Below are 24769 nucleotides of genomic sequence, written 5' to 3' on the forward strand. Positions count from 1 at the left end.
GGGGGGAGAGAGAGCAAGCAAGAGAGCTGAGAGAGAGACAGAGAGAGAGACAGAGAGAGAGCTGAGAGAGAGCTGAGAGCGAGCAAGCAAGAGAAGGAGAGAGCTGAGAGAGAGAGAGAGCTCAGAGAGAGCTGAGAGAGCGCCAGCATTAGAGGGAGAGAGCTGAGAGAGAGCAAGCAAGAGTGGGAAAGAGCTGAGAGAGAGCTGAGAGAGAGCAAGCTAGAAAGGGAGAGAGCTGAGAGAGAGGAAAAGAGAGCTGAGAAAAGAGAGAAAGCAAGAGAGTGCATACTGTATACTACAGGATGCACTGCCTTATCTATTCCCACGTCTGTATGCGTGTGAACCGGAGCAAGGAGTGAGCATTGGGAGTATTTTCTACTTCTCCATTCAGCCAGGTGTATTTCGGGGTTGAACATTTCAATGGGAACGTCAGCTACAATGTTGGCATGAAATGAAATGTAAAAAGGCTTTGAGTCTGTCTGTCTTGGAGGTGGAACAGAGCTTGGAAACATAGGAGAGCGAACTGGATTTCATGGACTGAATTGGATTCTACGCAGCAAGGGGAACACTGTCAGACTGGAGTTACAATTAAGACTTAAGGTAAGTTCTAATCGTCTCTTTTTCTTCATTGATGCCTCCTTTGTCCAAGTCCTTTATCACTTGGAGATGCTAGTGGTTAATCTATTCAGTCTTTCAGTCTTGTGTTCATTGAAGGGAGTGAGCTATAGCGTGTTGTCTCACTGTGAAGAGGGACACAACCATGTACAGGTGCTGAAGTCCTCCATGTCTTCTGTGTTATTTTGTTGCCGTCACCAAGGGACATGTTGAAGACAAAAATATGATGTGTCATCGGCCCCATGGGTCTACAGTTAGCATCCTGAGTGTGTCATGTTCTAATCAGAAGAAACTATTTCCCTCATGAAAATGTACATACATCTATTTTTCTAAATATTGTGTTTATTTGTAATAACACTGTGCTTCAGCAAACACATTTAGAGCTAAACTTGTTTAAAATGCATTTTCAGTTTCAGCAAGTTTTTTGCAAATAGATTGAAAATATAGATTTTGTGGTTTTAACATAAACTCAGGACCCTGTCTTTCAAAGACAATTCGTAAAAATCCAAATAACTTCACAGATCTTCATTTTAAAGGGTTTAAATACTGTTTCCCATACAATTAATGAACATGCACCTGTGGAACTGTCTTTAAGACACAAACAGCTTACAGACGGTAGGCAATTAAGGTCACAGTAATGAAAACTTAGGACACTAAAGAGGCCTGTCTACTGACTCTAAAAAACACCAAAAGAAAGATGCCCAGGGTTCCTGCTCATCTGCGTGAACGTGCCTTAGGCATGCTGCAAGGAAGCATGAGGCCTGCAGATGTGGCCAGGGCAATAAATTGCAATGTCCATACTGTGAGATGCCTAAGACAGCGCTACAGGGAGACCGGACGGACAGCTGATCGTCCTCGCAGTGGCAGACCACGTGTAACAACACCTGCACAGGATTGGTACATCCGAACATCACGCAAGATCATGCAAGATGGTGACAACAACTGCCTGAGTTACACCAGGAACGCACAATCCCTCCATCAGTGCTCAGACTGTCCGCAATAGGCTGAGAGAGGCTGGACCGAGGGCTTGTAGGCCTGTTGTAAGGCAGGTCCTCACCAGACATCACCGGCAACAACGTCGCCTATGGGCACAAACCTACCGTCACTGGACCAGACAGGACTGGCAAAAAGTGCTCTTCACTGACGAGTCACTGTTTTGTCTCAACAGGGGTGATGGTCGGATTCGCGTTTATCATCGAAGGAATGAGCGTTACACCAAGGCCTGTACTCTGGAGCGGGATCGATTTGGAGGTGGAGGGCCCGTCATAGTCTGGGGCAATGTGTCACAGCATCATCGGACTGAGCTTGTTGTCATTGCAGGCAATCTCAACGCTGTGCGTTACAGGGAAGACATCCTCCTCCCTCATGTGGTACCCATCCTGCAGGCTCATCCTGACATGACCCTCCAGCATGACAATGCCACCAGCTATACTGCTCGTTCTGTGCGTGATTTCCTGCAAGACAGGAATGTCAGTGTTCTGCCATTGCCAGCGAAGAGCCCGGATCTCAATCCCATTGAGCACGTCTGGGACCTGTTGGATCGGAGGGTGAGGGCTAGGGCCGTTCCCCCCAGAAATGTCTGGGAACATGCAGGTGCCTTGGTGGAAGAGTGGGGTAACATTTCACAGCAAGAACTGGCAAATCTGGTGCAGTCCATGAGGAGGAGATGCACTGCAGTACTTAATGCAGCTGGTGGCCACACCAGATACTGACTGTTACTTTGTTCAGGGACAGATTATTCCATTTCTGTTAGTGACATGTCTGTGGAACTTGTTCAGTTTATGTCTCAGTTGTTGAATCTTGTTGTGTTCATACAAATATTTACACGTTAAGTTTGCTGAAAATAAATGCAGTTGACAGTGAGAGGACATTTTTTTTGCTGAGTTTATTTGAATTAATCTTATGAATGTATTTTTTGTACAAAAGTGTACCTACATTGTAGGATAGATTTGAACCCATATCAGCCTTCAATAAACCAGATTTCATGTTACTTTGGTCAATATATTTACTGATTGATAAGAGCTATACAGAAACAGAGATCTTGGATTAATGAGTTGTAGTGGCTGTGTAGACTGTAGCCAACAGAACGTATTTGCTTTGCTTAGGGGTTATTAATCATGTTGTTCTCGGTTATCTTGACATTCTAACCTGTAAATCTACCCCAGGGAATGAATCTAAAGTTATTACCAGAGCTAACTCGCTCACATCAAGAGTTACAGTTAGCAATGCTTGGTGACTACTAGACAACAACCCCCTATAGTCAATTACTAGCTAGCATAATAAAAAATCTGTCTGTTTAAGCGAGAGATATATGCATGTTTCTTTTTTCAATCCACCGAATCCGCCGAAGTCGTCCTTCCGCATCTGTGATGGAAGGTGGCAGAGCTACAGTGGAGTTTGTCAGACCAGGAGACATCCCAAAAATCTGTCTTCTCACGAAAACATTTGTAGCGTCCGAACGGTTTAGGGTACAAACTAATATGAACCCACCATCGAAAGGTGAGGTAGCCCGGTACCAGTTAAAAAAATGTATTGAATTTTATATGAAAGTATTTTTTTTTTTTAAGTGCTAAATATAAACAGTACCAGTCAAAAGTTCGGACACAACTACTTATTCAAGGGTTTTTCTTTATTTGTACTATTTTCTACATTGTAGAATAATAGTGAAGACATCAAAACCATGCAATAACACATATGGAATCACGTAGTAACCAAAAAAGTGTTAAACAAATGAAAATATATTTTATATTTGAGATTCTTCAAAGTAGCCATCCTTTGCCTTGATCACAGCTTTGCACACTCTTGGCATTCTCTCAACCAGCTTCACTTGGAATGTTTTTCCAACAGTCTTGAAGGAGTTCCCACATATGCTGAGCACTTGTTGGCTGCTTTTCCTTCACTCTGCAGTCCAACTCATCCCAAACCATCTCAGTTGGTTTGAGGTTGGGTGATTGTGGAGGCCAGGTCATCTGATGCAGCACTTCATCACTATCCTTCTTGGTCAAATAGCCCTTACACAGCCTGGAAGTGTGTTGAGTCATTGTCCTGATGAAACACAAATGATAGTCCCACTAAATGCAATCCGGATGGATGGCGTATCAGTGCAGAATGCTGTGGTAGCCATGCTGGTGAAGTGTGCCTTGAATTCTAAATACATCGCTGACAGTGTCACCATTAAAGCACCCCCACACAGTCACACCTCCTCCTCCAAGCTTCACGATGGGAACCACACATGCAGAGATCATTCGTTCACCTACTCTGCGTCTCACAAAGACACGGCAGTTGGAACTAGAAATCTCGAATTTGGACTAATCAGACAAAAGGACAGATTTCCACCAGTCTAATGTCCGTTGCTCATGTTTCTTGGCCCAAGCAAGTCTCTTCTTATTATTGGTGTCCTTTAGTAGTTGTTTCTTCGCAGCAATTCGACCATGAAGGCCTAATTCACGCAGTCTTCTCTAAACAGATGTTGAGATATGTCTGTTACTTGAACTCTGTGAAGCATTCATTTGGGCTGCAATCTGAGGTGTAGTTAACTATAATGCACTTATCCTCTGCAGCAGAGGTAACTCTGGGTCTTCCTTTCCAATGGCGGTCCTCATGAGAGCCAGTTTCATCATAGCGCTTGAGGTTTTTTGCAACTGCACTTGAAGAAACGTTCAAAGTTCTTTTCCACATTGACTGACTTTCATGTCTTAAAGTAATGATGGACTGTCGTTTCTCTTTACTTATTTGAGCTGTTCTTGTCATAATTTGGACTTGGTCGTTTACCATTGTTTAAACCGAGCATCCATTTTTGTAAGGAACATCATAAGCCCTACAATCCTACATGCAAACGGAATGGTCTTTCTTGTTCAGGTTTTCCAGAAGCAGTTATCAGAATTTTGTATTAGTGTCAATCCTCTGTAAACTCTGCCTACTACACTCTTAGTAAAAAAAGTGCTAAGTAGAACCATAATGGGTTCTTCAGCTTGTCTCCATAGGGGAACCCTTTTTGGTGCTAGGTAGAACACTTTACAGGTTGAACCTTTTATAGTCACTTTTTTTGTAAATAAGAATATAATATGTTTCTGAACAATTCCACATTAAAGTGGATGCTACCATGATTAGAGATAATCATAAATTAATTGTGAATTAATTACGAGTTAGAAAGTTACAGAGGCACAAAGATCATACCCCTGTTACCAATAACAGGAGAAGTAACATTGGGGGGTATGATATGTATGCCTCTGTAACTTTCTCACTCATCATTATTCACGATTCATTCATGATTATCCGTATTCATGGTAACAATAACAAATACAGTTAAAAAGCTTATTCAGATTCAGAAGGGATCTATGTAGAACCCTTCTTGCCTTCCAAAGAATCATCAAAGACCACTTTCTATCAAAAACGGTTCTTAGGATGAAAAAGCCTCTAGGTAGAACCTTTGCCTTACAAAGAACGCTCGTCTTCCAAAAAGGGTTATTCAGATGAAAACGGTTCTTGGTAGAAACCTATCCATCCGCAAGAATCTCCATTGAAAGTGTTTTTTAGTCCAGGACTAGGCTTAATCTGTGTCCAGGAAACCTCCCCATAGTGTTTTTGTCATAGGCCTACCTAATGTATAGGCCAACATGCCATTGCACCAACGCTGGAGGGGTCTCAGAGTAATAGACTTGATAATGATATGCATTATCTGGTGTTCATTTGCAATGTCAGCAAAAAGCAAAGCTAACAGATAATACATCATAAAGGGCTATTGGTAATGTAGCCGCAGAAAGTCCCTTTTAAATCAACATAATTTACTGACAGCCAGCGCAGTCACATTAAGATCATCAGATATGCGGATATGGAAACAGCTATGATCTAATATTTAGATATGCATTGACCTTAATCAGAGCCGAGGTTTGATGAACAGATAAGAACTCAAGTCTTTCCCAAAAACACGTGTTCCCATATCTCCTCGTGCAAAAACGGTGTTTTAATGGAAGGTAAAATACTTTTTGGAGGATAAGAAACTAGAACTTGGTTACGCTATTGCTTTAGATTAGAAGCATCATGGACTTTTTAAACTCCTCTTCTCTCCAGGCTATTGTAAGCCTACTGTACAATGAGCTATTGATGTGTGTTCAAAACAAGTGCTTTTGATTCTGTTCTATTGAGGTAGTGCTGCCTGAAGTTCAAAGCCATCTTTCTGAGGATGATCAGAGAGGTATCTCCAGCCTCAAGCAGAGGGAATTCTGCATAAGCAATACACAGAGCAAGGGTTGTGCTTAGCTACTTTTGTCATACTACCACAGTAGCAGGAAGACTCTTAAATCTCTCTCTTTCTCTCACTCTCGCTCTCTCACTATCTTTCTCTCTGTGTAGTTTTTCACAGCCAAAACACAAATGGAATCCAATTGCATAAATCTATATTTAATTTGTGTTATCTACGTTAACCTGCCTTAAAACCACTGAGCAAATCTATAAGAAAAGTGACTACTATAAGGAAGAAAGTAAGGAAGTGCTCCTTATTATGTCCTTCTCTCTTGTATTTGTTTAATTTTCCCAGTTACTAAAACACATTAAGCCTAATCTTGGATTAAAACACACTAACCAGTTATCCTTCACTGTCAGAAAGAAACATTCAACTGCAGGGGCTTCTGAACCCAATTTGATCCCCTGTTAGAGACTGACAGGTTCCATGCTATGTTTACATTTATAGGAACTCTCCTGTGACTGGAATCTCTACACAGCAAGAGAGAGCAGGCAAGAGAGAGGCAGTACTGCATGCTATGGATTAAAAACATGGGCTATGAAATGTCTACATACTCTTGATGTATTAGGGTTTTGTTGCCTACAGTAAACTGTACATGCTGTAGGTATGTAATCATTCATCCCATATCCAGCCATCACTAATCTCATCACGTCCATGGCAAGACATGTGAGACTCCTTGTGTAAGATCTCATTTACTTGATTGTGTGTGACATGGGTTTGTCTCCTTCTTTCACACATTTCACTCATATTCTGTCTCATTTTCAGGTTCTGAGACATAGGATAGAAGATGCAAAGCTAGTGATCTTTGATGGATTGTTCATTGCCTTCGGAAAGTATTCAGACCTCTTCACTTTTCCACATTTTGTTACGTTCCAGCCTTATTCTAAAATTGATTAAATAAAATTAAAAATCCTCAGCAATCTACAACACACAATACCCCATAATGACAAAGTGAAAACAGGTTTTTAGAAATTTTGGCAAATGTATTAAAAATTAAAAACAGAAATACCTTATTTATATATGCATTTAGACCCTTTGCTATGAGACTTGAAATTGAGCTCAGGTGCATCCTGTTTCCATTAATCATCCTTGAAACATTTCTACAACTTGATTGGAGTCCACCTGTGGTAAATTCAATTGATTGGACATGATTTGGAAAGGCTATATAAGGTCCCAACATTGACAGTGCATGTCAGAGCAAAAACAAAACCGTGAGGTCAAAGGAATTGTCCGTGGATCGCCGAGACAGGTTTGTGTTGAGGCACAGATCTGTGGAAGCGTACCAAAAAAATCTGCAGCATTGAAAGTCCCCAAGAAAACAGTGGCCTCCATCATTCTGAAATGGAAGAAGTTTGGAACCACCAAGACTCTTCCTAGAGCTGGCCGCCTGGCCAAACTGAGCAATCGGGGCAGAAGGGCCTCGGTCAGGGAGATGACCAAGAACCCGATGGTCACTCTGACAGAAATCTAAAACTTCTCTGTGGAGATGGGAGAACCTTTCAGAAGGACAACCATCTCTGCAGCACTTCACCAATCAAGCCTTTATGGTAGAGTGGCCATAAGGAAGCTACTCCTTACGATAGCCCGCTTGGAGTTTGCCAAAAGGCACTTAAAGACTCTCAGACCATGAGAAACAAAATTCTCTGGTCTGATGAAACCAAGATCTTTGGCCTGAATGCCAAGCATTACATCTGGAGGATACTGACACCATCCCTACGGTGAAGCATGGTGGTGGCAGCATCATGCTGTGAGGGTGTTTTTCAGTGGTAGGGACTGGGAGACTAGTCAGGATTGAGGCACAGATGAACAGAGCAAAGTACAGAGAGATTCTTGATGAAAACCTGTTCCAGAGCGCTCAGGACCTCAGACTGGGGCGAAGGTTCACCTTCCAACAGGACAACGACCCTAAGCACACAGCCAAGACAATGCAGAAGTGGCTTCGGGACAAGTGTCTGAATGTCCTTGAGTTCAATCGGACTTGAACCCGATTGAACAAAGCCCTTCTACCCCGATTGCTCAGTTTGGCCAGGCTCTATGGACAGTTCCTTCGACCTCTTGGCTTGGTTTTTGCTCTGACATGCACTGTCAACTGTGGGACCTTAAATAGACAAGTGTGTACCTTTCCAAATCATGTCTAATCAATTGAATTTACCACAGGTGGACTCCAATCAAGTTGCAGAAACATCTCAAGGATGTTCAACGGAAACAGGATGCACCTGAGCTCAATTTCGAGTCACATAGCAAAGGTTCTGAATACTTATAGACACTTATAAGGTATTTTTGTTTTTTATTTTTATAAATTTTATAACGTTTTTGAACCGGTTTTCGGTCATTAAGGGGTATTATGTGTAGATTGCTGAGGATTTTAAAATAAATACATTTTCGAATAAGTCTGTCGCGTAACAAAATGTGGAAAGTCAAGGGGTCTGAGTACTTTCTGAAGGCACTGCAAATTACATGTCAAACTCTTTCCACGGAGGGCCAAGTGTCTGCATGTTTTCACTCCTCCTTTGTACTTGTTTGATGAATTAAGGCAACTAATTAGTAAAATACTCCCCTCACCTGGTTTTCTAAGCCTTAATTGAAAGCAAATACATGTGGTTAGAGCGTTGGATTAGTAACCAAAAGGTTGCAAGATCAAATTCCTGAGCTGATAAGGTAAAAATCTGTTGTTCTGCCCCTGAACAAGGCAGTTAATCCACTGTTCCTAGGCTGTCATTGAAAATAAGAATTTGTTCTTAACTGACTTGCCTAGTTATATAAAAAAAAAAATAAAGGTGCATGGAGGTGTGGTTTGGAGCTTTGCTTCTCTTTTGAAAGAAAGGGAGAGAAAGGAGCAGAGACGCTCTTTCACTTTGAGATCTAAGATTTGATGTTTTCATTGAAAATGTAGCTTTCGAAACTCTCCGACAGCTCAATTACAGAGTTGAAAATCCATATCTAATAATATCTCCCATGATGAACTCAAATTGTTCTGAGAGATAATTAAATTCCCTGCGTTTATTTACTGTTTTAGTGACTAGTTCAATAATACATTATGATATGATTAGAAATGCATGATATCTGCCATAAACTCATGGTATTACACACTAGCGCAATATTACACCATTGTGGAGGTGAGGTGAGCTGTCATACTGATCAAGCTTGACAAGAAGCAAATGTCTATGTGCTGTCATCTTCTTGCCTGGGTTTGCTGGCTCCTTTGTATGCTCCAAACCAAGTTAAACATGACTGATTTTAGTACAATTGCACACACTTCACTATCGATTTCAGGGGTATGTCAAGGCTGCACTGTTTTGACTTATTCATTCAGAATCCATCTGCCCAGGTGGTTCTGTTTGTGAGCATCGGTGAAACACCACCAGTCCGCCATGCTGTTCTGCTCATGAGAAAGAAAATGTTTGCTCAGGATGATTGTGTTTGTGCAATCTATCTGCAGCCCTTTGCAGCTCCACCAAGAATGTGGAAAATTTGTAGAAGAATTAAAACAAGATATTTTCTCAACTCTGTGTAATTATTGTATTTTTTGGTCTTGGTGTTATGGATGGAATTGTGTTTATTTTACTTTGGAAATTCTTGTTCAATGACCTGTCCTGAGTCTGAAATGTACTATTTTGTTTTGTCTGTTATAAAGTGAAATAATTAGGAGAGCGAAACACACGTGATTAAGAATCATGCTAAACTGGTCCAGCTCGGTATTCTACACATTTAGTTTTTTCCTTATTTATCAAGCAGTAATAGTATCAGTAGTAGTAACAGTAAGAGTGACAATAATAGTAGCAGTAAGAGTAAGAATAATAGTAGCAGTAACAGTAATAGTACAAACGGACATTATCACAGTTTTTGGAGTGGGGTATAGGATTCAATGGTGATTGGCAGGGGAAATTGTTGTCTCCTGAATTGAAGCTTTATTGTCACACACCTGAAGAATTATTCCAAACTTTTACATACTGTTTGTGTGACTTCAGTAATAAGTTTCAAAGTATATGACACTTTGCATATACATTCCTTGAAGGAATATTGCACCATTTACCCAGGAGAAAGTGAAAATAAGTCTAGGAAATGGATTTCTGTTTCAATTACTAGTTAACAAATAACTAGTGCCAATAGCCAGACAATATCAGCCTTCACAATCATATGGGACTTAAATATAGCCCCAACCCCACATATGTTTAAATGAACCAGACTCCTCACTCTATTTCACCATAAAGAAGTTATTATATGATTACACCCATGGAACATTTTCTCGCCCTCATCTTCAGTCATAGAACATGTTGTGTAATCCATCAAAATAACCGATACATTAATCAGTCAATCAAATTAATTTATAAAGACCTTTTTACATCGATGTCACAAAGTGCAATACAGAAACCCAGCCTAAAACCCCAAATAGCAAGCAATGCAGATTTAGAAGCACGGTGGCTAGGAAAAACTCCCTAGAAAGGCAGGAACCTAGGAAGAAACCAAGAGAGGAACCAGGGTCTGAGGGGTGGCCAGTCCTCTTATGGCTGTGCCGGGTGGAGATTATAACAGTACATGGCCAAGATGTTCAAACGCTTATAGATGACCAGCATGGTCATATAATAATAATCACAGTGGTTGTAGAGGGTGCAACAGGTCAGCACCTCAGGAGTAAATGTCAGTTGACTTTTCATAGCCTATCATTCAGAGTTAGCCTCTCTAGGGTAGATGGCACCAAATCGTCCCACCTACGTAACAGCCAGTGGAATCCTGTGGCGCGTTATTCAAATACCTTAGAAATGCTATTACTTCAATTTCTCAAACATATTACTATTTTACAGCATTTTAAAGACAAGACTCTCGTTAATCTAACCACACTGTCCGATTTCAAAAAGGCTTTACAACGAAAGCAAAACATTAGATTATGTCAGCAGAGTACCCAGACAGAAATAATCAGACACCCATTTTTCAAGCTAGCATATAATGTCACATAAACCCAAACCACAGCTAAATGTAGCACTAACCTTTGATGATCTTCATCAGATGACAACCCTAGGACATTATGTTAAACAATACATGCATGTTTTGTTCAATCAAGTTCATATTTATATCAAAAACCAGCTTTTAACATTAGCATGTGACTAGCATGTGACTAGCATTCCCACCGAACACTGCCGGTGAATTTACTAAATTACTCACGATAAACGTTCACAAAAAGCATAACAATTATTTTAAGAATTATAGATACAGAACTCCTCTATGCACTCGATATGTCCGATTTTAAAATAGCTTTTCGGTGAAAGCACATTTTGCAATATTCTCAGTAGATAGCCCGGCATCACAGGGCTAGCTATTTAGACACCCAGCAAGTTTAGCACTCACCAAAGTCAGATTTACTATAAGAAAAATGTTATTACCTTTGCTGTCTTCGTCAGAATGCACTCCCAGGACTGCTACTTCAATAACAAATGTTGGTTTGGTCCCAAATAATCCATCGTTATATCCAAATAGCGGCGTTTTGTTCGTGCGTTCAAGACACTATCCGAAAGGGTAAATAAGGGTGACGAGCATGGCGCAATTCGTGACAAAAAAATTCTAAATATTCCATTACCGTACTTCGAAGCATGTCAACCGCTGTTTAAAATCCATTTTTATGCCATTTTTCTCATAAAAAAGTGATAATATTCCGACCGGGAATCTGCGTTTAGGTAAACAGATGAAAGAAAATAAAGCATGGGGTCGACTCGGGCACGCGCCTAAGCCCATAGTACTCTGATCGGCCACTTGCCAAAAGCGATAATGTGTTTCAGCCAGAGGCTGCCTCGATATCGTTCAGCTTTTTCCCGGGCTCTGAGAGCCTATGGGAGCCGTAGGAAGTGTCACGTTACAGCAAAGATCCTCAGTCTTCAATAAAAAGAGCCAAGATGAAACACAACTTGTCAGACAGGCCACTTCCTGCATGGAATCTTCTCAGGTTTTGGCCTGCCATATGAGTTCTGTTATACTCACAGACACCATTCAAACAGTTTTAGAAACTTTAGGGTGTTTTCTATCCAAAGCCAATAATTATATGCATATTCTAGTTACTGGGCAGGAGTAGTAACCAGATTAAATCGGATACGTTTTTTATCCGGCCGTGTCAATACTGCCCCCTAGCCCTAACAGGTTAAAGACAGAATGTCCAGTAGAGACAGAGAGTCGAAAACAGCAGATCCGTAACAAGGTAGCACGTCCGGTGAACAGGTCAGGATTCCATAGCCGCAGGAAGAACAGTTGAAACTGGAGCAGCAGTACAACCAGGTGGACTGGGGACAGCAAGGAGTCATCAGGCCAGGTAGTCCTGAGGCATGGTCCTAGGGCTCAGGTCCTCCGGGAGAAGAAAAAGAGAAAGAGAGAGAGAATTAGAGGGAGCATACTTAAATTCACACAGGACACCGGATAAGACAGGAGAAATGCTCCAGATATAACAGACTGACCCTAGCCCCTGACACAAACTATTGCAGCATAATTACTGGAGGCTGAGACAGGGGGGGGTCGGAAGACACTGTGGGCCCCGTCCGACGATACCCACGGACAGGGCCAACAAGGCAGGATATAACCCCACCAACTTTGCCAAAGCACAGCCCCCACACCACGAGAGGGATATCTTCAACCACCAACTTACTACCCTGAGACAAGGCCGAGTATTGCCCCACGAAGATCTCACCCACGGCACGAACCAGAGGAGGGTGCCAAGATCATGTCAGAGACTCAACCCACTTAAGTGACACACCCCTCCTAGGGACAGCATGGAAGAGCACCAGTAAGCCAGTGACTCAGCCCCTGTAATAGGGTTAGAGGCAGAGAATCCCAGTGGAGGGAGGGGAACCGGCCAGGCAGAGAGCAAGGGTGGTTCGTCGCTCCAGTGCTTTTCCGTTCACCTTCACACCCCTGGGCCAGACTACACTCAATCTTAGGACCTACTGAAGAGATGAGTCTTCAATAAAGACTTAAAGGTCGAGACCGAGTCTGCGTCTCTCACATGGATAGGCAGACCATTCCATAAAAAAATGGGCTCTATAGGAGAAAGCCCTGCCTCCAGCTGTTTGCTTAGAAATTCTAGGGACAATAAGGAGGCCTGCGTCTTGTGACCGTAGCGTACGTGTAGGTATGTACGGCAGGACCAACTCGTAAAGATAGATAGGAGCAAGCCCATGTAATACTTTGTAGGTTAGCAGTAAAACCTTGAAATCAGCCCTACCCTTAACAGGAAGCCAGTGTAGAGAGGCTAGCACTGGAGTAATATGATACAATTTTGGGGTTCTATTCAAGATTCTAGCAGCCGTGTTTAGCACTAACTGAAGTTAATTTAGTGCTATATCCGGGTAGCCGGAAAGTAGAGCATTGCAGTAGTCTAATCTGGAAGTGACAAAAGCATGGATTAATTTTTCTGCATCATTTTTATACAGAAAGTTTTAGATTTTTACAATGTTACGTAGATGGAAAAAAGCTGTCCTTGAAACAGTCTTGATATGTTCGTCAAAAGAGAGATCAGGGTCCAGAGTAACGCAGAGGGGTGGTGAGTCAGAAGCAGGTGCAGGTGAAACATTTTAATAAAACAACAAAACCAAGAACACAACACTAACATAAGGCAGAACACCAATACACAAGAACAATACCAACTGGTGAGTGACCCTGGGAGAGTGACATATAAAGGGGAGGAAATGATGAAGGTAATGGAGTCCAGGTGTGAATCATAGGTGCGCGTAATGATGAGTGCCAGGTGTGCGTAAGGATGAATCCCAGGACCGGTGGTTAATACTCTGGCAACGTCGTACGCCGAAGGAGAGGAGCAGGAGCAGAAGTGACAGTAGCCCCCCTCTGATGTGTGGCTCCAGCCGCAGTATGATGCTGACCAGGGGGATGACCCCGAGGACGAGGAGCAGGTCGGTCCGGGCTGCGAAGGTGGGAATCACGGATGACGTTGGGATCCAGAATGTCCTCCACCTGAACCCAACACCGCTCCTCAGGGCCATACACCTCCCAGTCCACCATATACTGGAGCCGACCCCCACGACGTCGGGAGTCCAGTAGGGATTTGACAAAGTACGCCGGGCTCCCCTCGATGTCCAGGGGGGGTGTAGGTGTGTCGTGGGGGACAGCATCAACTAGGGGACCAGGAACCACCGGCCTGAGAAGGGAGACATGAAAAGAGGGTGAGATACGGTAGTGACTGGGTAATTGGAACCTGTATGTCACCTCATTGACCCTCTGGAGAACCTTGAACGGCCCCACAAACCGGGGGCTCAGTTTCTTGCTGGGCAGGCGGAGTGGGAGGTTCATGGTAGAGAGCCAGACGCAATCCCCAGGGTGGAACACAGGGGTCTCACTGTGGTGATGGTCTACCTGCTCCTTCTGACAATGGACAGCGTGCTGGAGTCTCACGTGCGCATTGTTCCACACCTCCTCGCTCCACCTCCTCGCGCTAGAACTACTCATCTACCGCAGGAGCCGTGGTCTGGCCCAGGGTCCACGGGGCCAGGGAGGCTGGAAACCCAACACACACTGGAAGGGGGTCAACCCAGTGGAGGAGTGACATTGAGAGTTCGGGGCGTACTCTGCCCAAGGAAGGAAACGTGCCCACTCACCCTGCCGGTCCTGACAGTGACTCCTCAGGAACCTCCCCAGCTCCCGATTCATCTCTCCACCTGCCCGTTAGACTGAGGCCGATACCCGGATGTGAGACTAACCGTGACCCCGAGCTTCTCCAAGAAGGCCCTCCATACTCGGGATGTGAATTGGGGACTACGGTTCGAGACGATGTCCTCCGGAAGGCCATAATGCCGGAAGACCTCCTGGAAGAGTGCCTCAGTAACCTGGAGAGCAGTGGGAAGACCAGGAAGAGGGATTAAACAACATGACTTGGAAAATCTATCCACTACCACGGCGAAACCATCAGAAGGGGGAAGATCAGTAACAAAGTCAATGGATAGATGGGACCAAGGTCGCTGAGGCATGGGAAGTGGCAGGAACTTCCCTGCTGGAGCATTCCGGGGGGACTTGTTTTGAACACACACAGAACAGGAGTTGACATATCGCGTAACATCCTGCACCAAGGTAGGAAATTATGAAGGTAATGGAGTCCAGGTGTGAATCATAGGTGCACATAATGATGAGTGCCAGGTGTACGTAATGATGAATCCCAGGACCGGTGGTTAGTACTCTGGCGACGTCGTACGCCGGAGGGGAGGAGCAGGAGCAGACGTGACAGACATCCCCAAGAGGTAAAATATATTGTGAAAACAATAGAGGTCCCAAAACGGAACCTTGAGGAACATCGACATTTACCGTTGATTTGTCAGAGGACAAACCATCCACAGAGACAAACTGATATCTTTCCGATAGATAAGATCTAAACCAGGCAAGAACTTGTCCGTGTAGACCAATTTGGGTTTCCAATCTCTCCAAAGGAATGTGGTGATCGATGGTATCAAAAGCAGCACTAAGGTCTAGGAGCACGAGGACAGATGCAGAGCCTTGGTATGACGCCATTAAAATGTCATTTACCACCTTCACGAGTGCAGTCTCTGTGCTATGATGGGGTCTAAAACCAGACTGAAGTATTTTGTATACATTGTTAGTCTTCAGGAAGGCAGTGAGTTGCTGCGCAATAGCTTTTTCTAAAAATGTTGAGAGGAATGAGAGATTTGATATAGGGCGATAGTTTTTTATATTTTCTTGGTCAAGGTTTGGCTTTTTCAAAAGAGGGTTTATTATTGCCACTTTTAGTGAGTTTGGTACACATCCGGTGGATAAGGAGCCATATATTATGTTCAACATAGGAGGGCCAAGTACAGGAAGCAGCTTTTTCAGTAGTTTAGTTGGAATAGGGTCCAGTATGCAGCTTGAAGGTTCAGAGGCCATGACTATTTTCATCAATGTGTCAAGAGATATAGTATTAAAAAACTTGAGTGTCTCCCTTGATCCTAGGTCCAGCCAGTGTTGTGCAGACTCAGGACTACTGAGCTTTGGAGAAATACGCAGATTTAAAGAGGAGTCCGTAATTTGCCGTCTAATGATCATGATCTTTTCGTCAAAGAAGTTAATGGATTTATCACTGCTTGGTATAGTGCCATTTCCGTTCCAATTTTCTGGAAGCTTGCTTCAGGGCTCGGGTATTTTCTGTATACCAGGGAGCTAGTTTGTTATAACAAATGTTTTTTTTTTTTAGGGGTGCGGCTGCATCTAGAGTATTACGCAAGTTTAAATTTAGTTCCTCAGTTAGGTGGTTATCTGATTGTTGTACTCTGACGTCCTTGGGTAGGTGGAGGGAGTCTCGAAGGGCATCTAGGAATCTTTGGGTTGTCTGAGAATTTATAGCACGGCTTTTGATGATCCTTGGATGGGTCTGAGCAGATTATTTGTTGCGATTGCAAATGTAATAAAATGGTGGTCCGATAGTCCAGGATAATGAGGAAAAACATTTAGATCCACAATATTTATTCCACTGGACAAAACTAGGTCCAGAGTATGACGGTGGCAGTGAGTAGGTCCGGAGACAAGTTGGACAAAACCCACTGAGTCGATGATGGCTCCGAAAGCCTTTTGGAGTGGGTCTGTGGACTTTTCCATGTGAATATTAAAGTCACCATAAATTAGAATATTATCTTCCATGACTACAAGGTCCGATAGGAATTCAGGGAACTCAGTGAGGAACGCTGTATACGTCCCAAGAGACCTGTAAACAGTAGCTATAAAAAGTAATTGAATAAGCTGCATAGATTTCTTGACTGGAAGCTCAAAAGACGAAAACGCAGTCATTTTTTTTTGTAAATTGAAATTTGGTATAGAAATGTTAGCAACACCTCCATCTTTGCGGGATGTGCAGGGGATATGATCACTAGTGTAACCAGGAGGAGAGGCCTCATTTAACACAGTAAATTTATCAAGCTTAAGCCATGTTTCAGTCAGGCCAATCACATCAAGATTATGATCAGTGATTAGTTAATTGACTATAACTGCCTTGGAAGTGAGGGATCTAACATTTAGTAGCCCTATTTTGAGATGTAAGATATCACAATCTTTTTCAATAATGACAGGAATAGAGGTCTTTATTCCAGTGAGATTGCTAAGGCGAGCACCGCCATGTTTAGTTTGCCCAACCTAGATCGAGGCACAAACACGGTCTCAATGGGGATAGCTGAGCTGACTCCACTGACTGTGCTAGTGGCAGACTCCACTAAGCTGGCAGGCTGGCTAACAGCCTGCTGCCTGGCCTGCACCCTATCTCTTTGTGGAGCTAAGGGAGTTAGAGCTCTGTTGATAGATTTGATGAGAGCACCCCCCCAGCTAGGATGGAGTCGGTCACTCCTCAGCAGGCCAGGCTTGGTCCTGTTTGTGGGTGAGTCCCAGAAAGAGGGCAAATTATCTACAAATTCTATATTTTGGGAGGGACAGAAAACAGTTTTCAACCAGCGATTGAGTTGTGAGACTCTGCTGTAGTGCTCATCACTCCCCCTAACTGGGAGGGGGCCAGAGACAATTACTCGATGCCGACATCTTTAGCTGATTTACACGCTGAGGCTATGTTGCGCTTGGTGACCTCTGACTGTTTCATCCTAACATCGTTGGTGCCGACGTGGATAACAATATCCCTATACTCTCTACACTCGCCAGTTTTAGCCTTAGCCAGCACCATCTTCAGATTATTATTATTTTTTTATTTTTTTATTTCACCTTTATTTAACCAGGTAGGCAAGTTGAGAACAAGTTCTCATTTACAATTGCGACCTGGCCAAGATAAAGCAAAGCAGTTCGACAACATACCACAACACAGAGTTACACATGGAGTAAAAACAAACATATAGTCAATAATACAGTAGAAAAATAAGTCTATTTACAATGTGAGCAAATGAGGTGAGATAAGGGAGGTAAAGGCAAAAAGGCCATGGTGGCAAAGTAAATACAATATAGCAAGTAAAACACGCAATGGTAGATTTGTAGTAGAAGAAAGTGCAAAGTAGAAATAGAAATAATGGGGTGCAAAGGAGTAAAATAAATAAATAAATACAGTAGGGGAAGAGGTAGTTGTTTGGGCTAAATTATAGATGGGCTATGTACAGGTGCAGTGATCTGTGAGCTGCTCTGACAGCTGGTGCTTAAAGCTAGTGAGGGAGATATGTGTTTCCAGTTTCAGAGATTTTTGTAGTTCGTTCCAGTCATTGGCAGCAGAGAACTGGAAGGAGAGACGGCCAAAGGAGGAATTGGCTTTGGGGGTGACCAGAGAGATTAGCCTTAGCGTCGGTAGCCCTGCCCCCTGGTAAACATCCTATGATCGCTGGATGATTATGTTTAAGTCTAATACTGCGGGTAATGGAGTCGCCAATGACTAGGGTTTTCAATTTGTCAGAGCTAACAGTGGGAGGCTTCGGCATCTCAGACACCGTAACGGGTGGAGGAGAGACCAGAGAAGCCTCAGCCTCTGACTCTGACTAGTTGCTTAATGGGGAGAACCGGTTGAAAGTTTCTGTCGGCTGAATGAGCGACACCGGTTGAGTATTCCCTTCCAGAAGCCATGAGAAAATTGTCCGGCTGCGGGGACTGTGCAAGGGGATTTATACTACTATCTGTACTTATTTGTGGCACAGACGCCGTTTCATTCTTTCCTACACTTAAATCACCCTTGCCTAACGATTGCGTCTGAAGCTGGGCTTGCAGCACGGCTATCCTCACCATAAGGCAATCTTTCTCCTGTATATTATTGTAATGAGTACGATGGGAGACAGTGTGCTGGTTTCAAGTGCAGGGCGCAGCATGCTAATAACGTAGTCCAGGAGATCAGGCAAGAGGTTGATGACAGGAAATCTGATAGGCAAAAGTACTGGCAGGGAATAGGAAAAAAATGGGGTGCAAAGAACTGAACTAAATAGTGTGTGAAAATGACATACAGGTGTGTGAACAGGTGATCAGAATTCAGGTGATTGGGATCTGGAGAGTGACCTGCGTTCAGGGGATCCATGTGTTTGAGAGTGTGAGCTGGAAAGTGGGCTGGAAGGTGAGCTGCGTTCAGGGGATCTATGTGGTTGAGAGTGTGAGTTGGAAGCAGACGTTACAATTATGACTGCAATTAGAAGGCAGAACCATGTCCAGATAAAGCATCCGGGGTGGAAAAAGTTGAATGAAAAAAGTCAAGCGAGAGAAAATATAAAAATATAAAACATAAATAAAGTTGTCAGGTAGCAAAGTAACGCTAGCAACAAAACGCACAGCAGCACGTAAACAAGTTGCAAGTTCTGACAGGGGTGATTCATGATAATAATAATACATTTAGTTTACCTTTCATTACAGTATTTCAAAGTGCTATAAATCAACATAGTTTAAGGAGTGGTCTACAGGAAGGAACTTCTACAGATGTGTTTTGAGGTCAGATTTAAGAGCCCCTAGAGTCTGAGGTGCCTTGAGATGAACGTAGAGCAAGGTGCACTCCAGAGGTGAGGATTAAAGAGGTGAGGATTAAAAAGTTTGAGTTATTTGTAAACTGTGCTTGAGAGTTTTGTTAGCTGTGCTTGATTGAGCTTGCCTGGAGCAATGGAACAATGGAATAGTCCCAAAAGTAAAAACCCCACACCCATCGTTCACTCCAGGCATGTTCAATCAAACAGTCAACATTTTTTAAAGAAAACAAATAGGCTACTATTTGAACCCAGGTGTGATCACAAATCAGACGTTACTTTTGAAACACAAAGAGAGGAGGAGCAGCAGGAGTTGGGAGCAGAGAGGAACACAACAAGCCGGTACCCAGAACCCCCACTCGTTGCCTGGAGCTGTGGTCCCTTTGTTGCCATAGCAACTGTCATTAAGTGTAATAGTGTGGTTTGTATTGGAGTCACAAGGGGAGTTTCAATCGACAAAGACAAGTCGGCTCCTTTGTCTGTCTATGGCTTCTATCATTTCTTTGTCCTTCAATATACAGTACTGTAATTAAGTACAGCAAGTTGGTATAAACATCCTCTGTGTCTGTGACTAAAACACTAACTCCTGAAGCATGATGTACAGAAAAAGGCACTTATTATTCATAAGTCAATGAAAAGGGCACATTCCTATCACGCCTCCAATAATAAGGACATCAGTTTGATTAATCATCACGTTGGTGTAGTTTTGCTTGATTTGATATTTTGAAAGACATACTGTATAATATACTGTGTACGATCCAGAGGGGTACAGAGGAATCGTGTTAATATGGGAAAGGGAAAACACATGCAGATTTTGGTAACATCTGCTTCCAACTCGCACTCTCAAACACATAGATCCCCTGAACGCAGCTCACTCTCCAGATCCCAATCACCTGAATTCTGATCACCTGTTCACACACCTGGATGTCATTATCACACACTATTTAGTTCAGTTCTTTGCACCCGATCATTGTGAATTATTGTTTGTTTTGTGACACACTTTTAGTCGGAGCGCTGGGTTTCCCGTAATTTAATCCTCCCGTGTATGATAGTTTTTACCTGCCTCACTAACGACACCTTTTGCCTACTCCCTGCCTGTACCTTAGCCTTTTGGATTTCCTGTTATCAACCTATTGCCTGATCTCCCGGACGACGTTACTAGCCTTTTCCCTGACTGTACTGTTGCCTTTTTGGACCCCCTGTGTATGACCTTCTGCCTGACCTTGCTACCTGCCTCCTCCTGTGGTCCTTTACAAATAAACACCTGCTGCGTCCTGCGCTTGAAATCATCTCATTGTCTCCCATCATGTTCATTACAATTTTGTGTTAATGCAACTTGTTACATCTGCACCAATTACTTGTGGAGTCCCTCATGGATCGAGTATGGGTCCTTTTATTTTTTCATTTATTTGCTCCCACTTGGTCATATTATTCATAGATATTATATATCTAAGAATATATACAGTGCCTTAAAGTATTCACATCCCTTTACTTTTTCCACATTTTGTCTTTCAGCCTGAATTTAAAATTAATTCAATTGAGATTTTTTGTTACCGGCCTACACACCCATAATGTCAAAGTGGAATTATGTTTTTCGAAATTTATTAAAAATGAAAAGCTGAAATGTCTTGAGTCCATAAGTATTCAACCTCTTTGTTATGGCAAGCCTAAATAAGTTCAGGAGTAACAATTTGCTTAACAAGTAACATAAGTTGCATGGACTCACTCTGTGTGCAATCATAGAAGCTGACAGTCTCCAAAATAATGTTTACATTACTTATTTTATTGATTTCTCACCGTTTCATGTCAGAAGACAGCAATCCAGACATTCCTAGGACCATGTAAATGTCTTCTGTCAAATAAACTTGTATTTGGCTCCCTCTGGTTGTCGGCTGCATCGTGACATCGTTTTACATCACTTCACTGCAGTGTTACGTCAAAGGGGCAGTCCTTAGAAAAACATTTATCCAACTCGAATGCTTCACGGGACAGATATGGCAAAGCAATCGCTGAATTTGTCTTGATCAGGAGGATCTACAGTACTGTGTAAAAGTATTTGCCTCCTTTCTAATTTTCTTTACTTTTGCATATTTTTGATACTGAATGTTATCAGATCTTCAACCAAAACTAACATTAAATAAAGGGAACCTGACTGAAAAAATAACACAACAATTACGTACTAATTTAATTTATTTCATAAACAAAGTTATGCAACACCCAATATCCCTGTGTGAAAAAAGAATTGCCCCCTTGCACTCAATAACTGGTTGTGCCACCTTTAGCTGCAATGACTCCAACCAAACACTTGTAGTTGTTGATGAGTATCTCACGTCGCTGTGAAGGCAGCAAAGCATCCCTAAACCATCACCACAATGCTTGACCGTTGGTATTAGGTTCTTACTGTGGAATGCATGGTGGTGGTAGTGTGATGGTTTGGGGATGCTATACTGCCTCAGGACCTGGGCCACTTGCTTTAATAGAAGGAACCATGAATTCTTCCCTGTATCAGAGAATTCTACAGGAGAATGTCAGGCCATCCATCTGTGAGCTGAAGCTGAAGAACAGCTGGGTCATCCAAAACACACAATCAAGTCTACATGAAAATGGTTAAAAAGCAACACATTTGACATTTTGGAATGGCCTAGTCAAAGTCCAGACCTAATCCCAATTGAGATATTGTGGTAGGACTTGAAAAGAGCAGTTCATGCTTGAAAACCCACAAATGTCACTGAGTAATAGCAGTTATGAATGCAAGAGTGAGCCAAAATTCCTCCACAGCGATGTGAGAGACTGATCAACAACTACAAGAAGCATTTGGTTGCAACTAAAGGTGGCACAACCAGTTATTGAGTATAAGGGGGCAATTACTTTTTTACACATTGAAATTGGGTGTTAAATTAAATAACTAAATTAAGTATCCATTTTTTTTATATTTGTAAACTCAGGTTCCCGTTATCTAATATTAGGTTTTGGTTGATCTTCTGATAACATTCAGTTTGCAAAATTTGCAAAAAGTGGCTTCCTGAGTGGCGCAGCTGTCTAAGGCACTGCATCACATTGTTGCGGTGTCACTACAGCCTGGGGTTCGATGTGTCACAACCGGCCGTGACCGAGAGTCCCATAGGGTGGCACACAACTGGCCCAGCGTTGTCCGGGTTGGGGGAGGGTTTGGCCGGAGGGGCTTTACTTGGCTCATCGTGCTCTAACGACTCCTTTGTAGCGGGCTGCAGGCTGACTTTGGTTGTCAGTTGAACAGTGTTTTCTCCGACACATTGGTGCAGCTGGCTTCCGGGTTAAGCCAACGGGTGTTAAGAAGTGTGGCTTGGTGTGTCATGTTTCAGACGACGCATGACTTGACCTTTGCCTCTCCCGAGCCCGTTGGGGAGTTGCAGCGATGAGACAAGATCTTAATCATGAAGTTGGGGAGAAAAAGAGGGTAAAAAAATTAAATAACATCAAATTGATCAGAAATACAGTGTAGACATTGGTCATGTTGTAAATTACTATTTTAGCTGGAAACGGCAATTGTTTTTATGGAATATCTACATAGGCGTACAGAGGCCCATAATCGGCAACCATCACTCCTGTGCACCGGGATTAGCTAACACAACAGCTAACACAACGTGTCATTGGAACACAGGAGTGATGGTTGCTGATAATGGGCCTCTGTGTTACGGTTGTCTAAAGGAGTAGACCAAGGTGCAGCGTGGTAAGTGCTCATTATATTTATTTAAACAATGAAAACACTAGAACAAAGAAACAAACCGAAAAGCCAAAGAGTTCCATCAGGTAACGAATTACAAAACAGAAAATAACTACCCACAAAACACAGGTGGGAAAAGGCTGCCTAAGTATGATTCCTAATCAGAGACAACGATAGACAGCTGCCTCTGATTAGGAACCATACTCGGCCCAACACAAATAAATACAAAACATAGAATGCCCACCCCACACCCTGACCTAACAAAATAGAGAAATAAACCATCTCTCTCAGGTCAGGGCGTGACAGTACCCCCCCCCAAAGGTGCGGACTCCCGGCCGCAAACCTGAACCTATAGGGGAGGGTTCGGGTGGGCATCTATACTTGGCGGCGGCTCTGGTTCAGGGCGTAGCCCCCACACCGCCCACTGATCACCCCCGCTTCTGTGTCGCCGGAGGAACCAGACCGTGGATCATCGCCGGAGGCTCTGAACTGCCGACCGCCGCTGGAGGTTCCGGGCTGCAGGCCGTCGCTGGAGGTTCCGGGCTGCAGGCCGTCGCTGGAGTTTCCGGCCTGCAGGCCGTCGCTGGAGGTTCCGGGCTGCTGGCCGTCGCTGGAGGTTCTGGGCTGCAGGCCGTCGCTGGAGATCCGGGCTGCTGGCCGTCGCTGGAGGTTCCGGGCTGCTGGCCGTCGCTGGAGGACTGGGGAGCGTCGCTGGAGGCTCCGGACTGGGGAGCGTCGCTGGAGGCTCCAGACTGGGGAGCGTCGCTGGAGGCTCCAGACTGGGGAGCGTCGCTGGAGGCTCCGGACTGGAGAGCGTCGCTGTAGGTTCTGGACCGGGGACCGTCGCTGCAGGCTCTGTGCCATGGATCATCACTACAGGTTCCGCGCCATGGATCATCACTGGAGGCTTTGTGCCATGGATCATCACTGGAGGCTCCGGGTCATGGATTATCACTGGAGGCTTCGTGCCATGGATCATCTCTACAGGCTCCGGACCATGGATTATCACTGGAGGCTTCGTGCCATGGATCATCACTACAGGCTCTGTGCCATGGATCATCACTACAGGCTCCGGGCCATGGATCATCACTGGAGGCTTTGTGCCATGGATCATCACTGGAGGCTTCGGACCATAGATCATCACTGGAGGCTTCCTACGTGGAGCTGGAACCGGTCTCACCGGACTGGGGAGACGCACAGGAGACTGGGTGCGCAGATCAGGCACAGGGTATACTGGGCCGTGGAGGCGAACTGGAGGTCTGGAGCTTAGGGCTGGCACACCCCGTTCTGGCTGGATGTTTATTTTAGCCCAGCAAGGGTGGAGTGCTGGCACAGGACGAACTGGGCTGTGCAGGTGAACGGGGGGTACCGTGCGTAGAGCTGGCGCAGGATAACCTGGGCCGAAGAGACGCACTGGAGACCAGGAACGCTGAGCCGCCACACTTCTTCCTAGCTGACGGCCAACTCTAGCACGGCAACTGTGAGGAGCTTGCACCGAGCGCATCGGGCTGTGAGTGCGCATCACCGCATAACACGGTGCTTGCTCGGTCACTCGCTCCCCACGGTAAGCACGGGGAGTTGGCTCAGGTCTCAACCCTAACTTCGCCAATCTTCCCATGTGCCCCCCCAAAAAAAATTTTTTTTGCCACTGCCTCTCGGGCTTCCGTTGTTGCCGTGCTTGTTCCTCCTAGTATCGCCATTCCGCTTTCGCTGCCTCTATCTCCTCTTGCGGACGGCAAGAGAGAGAGAAAGAAAGAGAGAAAGAGAGAATTAGAGAGAGCATATTTAAATTCACACAGGACACCGGAAAAGACAAGA

General features: G+C 43.9%; 1 protein-coding gene across 1 annotated transcript in view; it reads left to right on the plus strand.

Moving 5' to 3' along the window:
- The first annotated feature begins 222 nt into the window (after positions 1–222).
- Positions 223–24769, plus strand: part of LOC106603654 (galactosylgalactosylxylosylprotein 3-beta-glucuronosyltransferase 1) — a 67416-nt gene continuing 42869 nt past the window's right edge. The window contains exon 1 of the mRNA XM_045717252.1: positions 223–600. The gene's annotated coding sequence lies outside the window, so the exon portion shown is untranslated. The remainder of the gene's footprint in view (positions 601–24769) is intronic.

This window comes from Salmo salar, chromosome ssa04 (genome assembly GCF_905237065.1).
Source record: "Salmo salar chromosome ssa04, Ssal_v3.1, whole genome shotgun sequence".
NCBI lineage: Eukaryota > Metazoa > Chordata > Actinopteri > Salmoniformes > Salmonidae > Salmo > Salmo salar.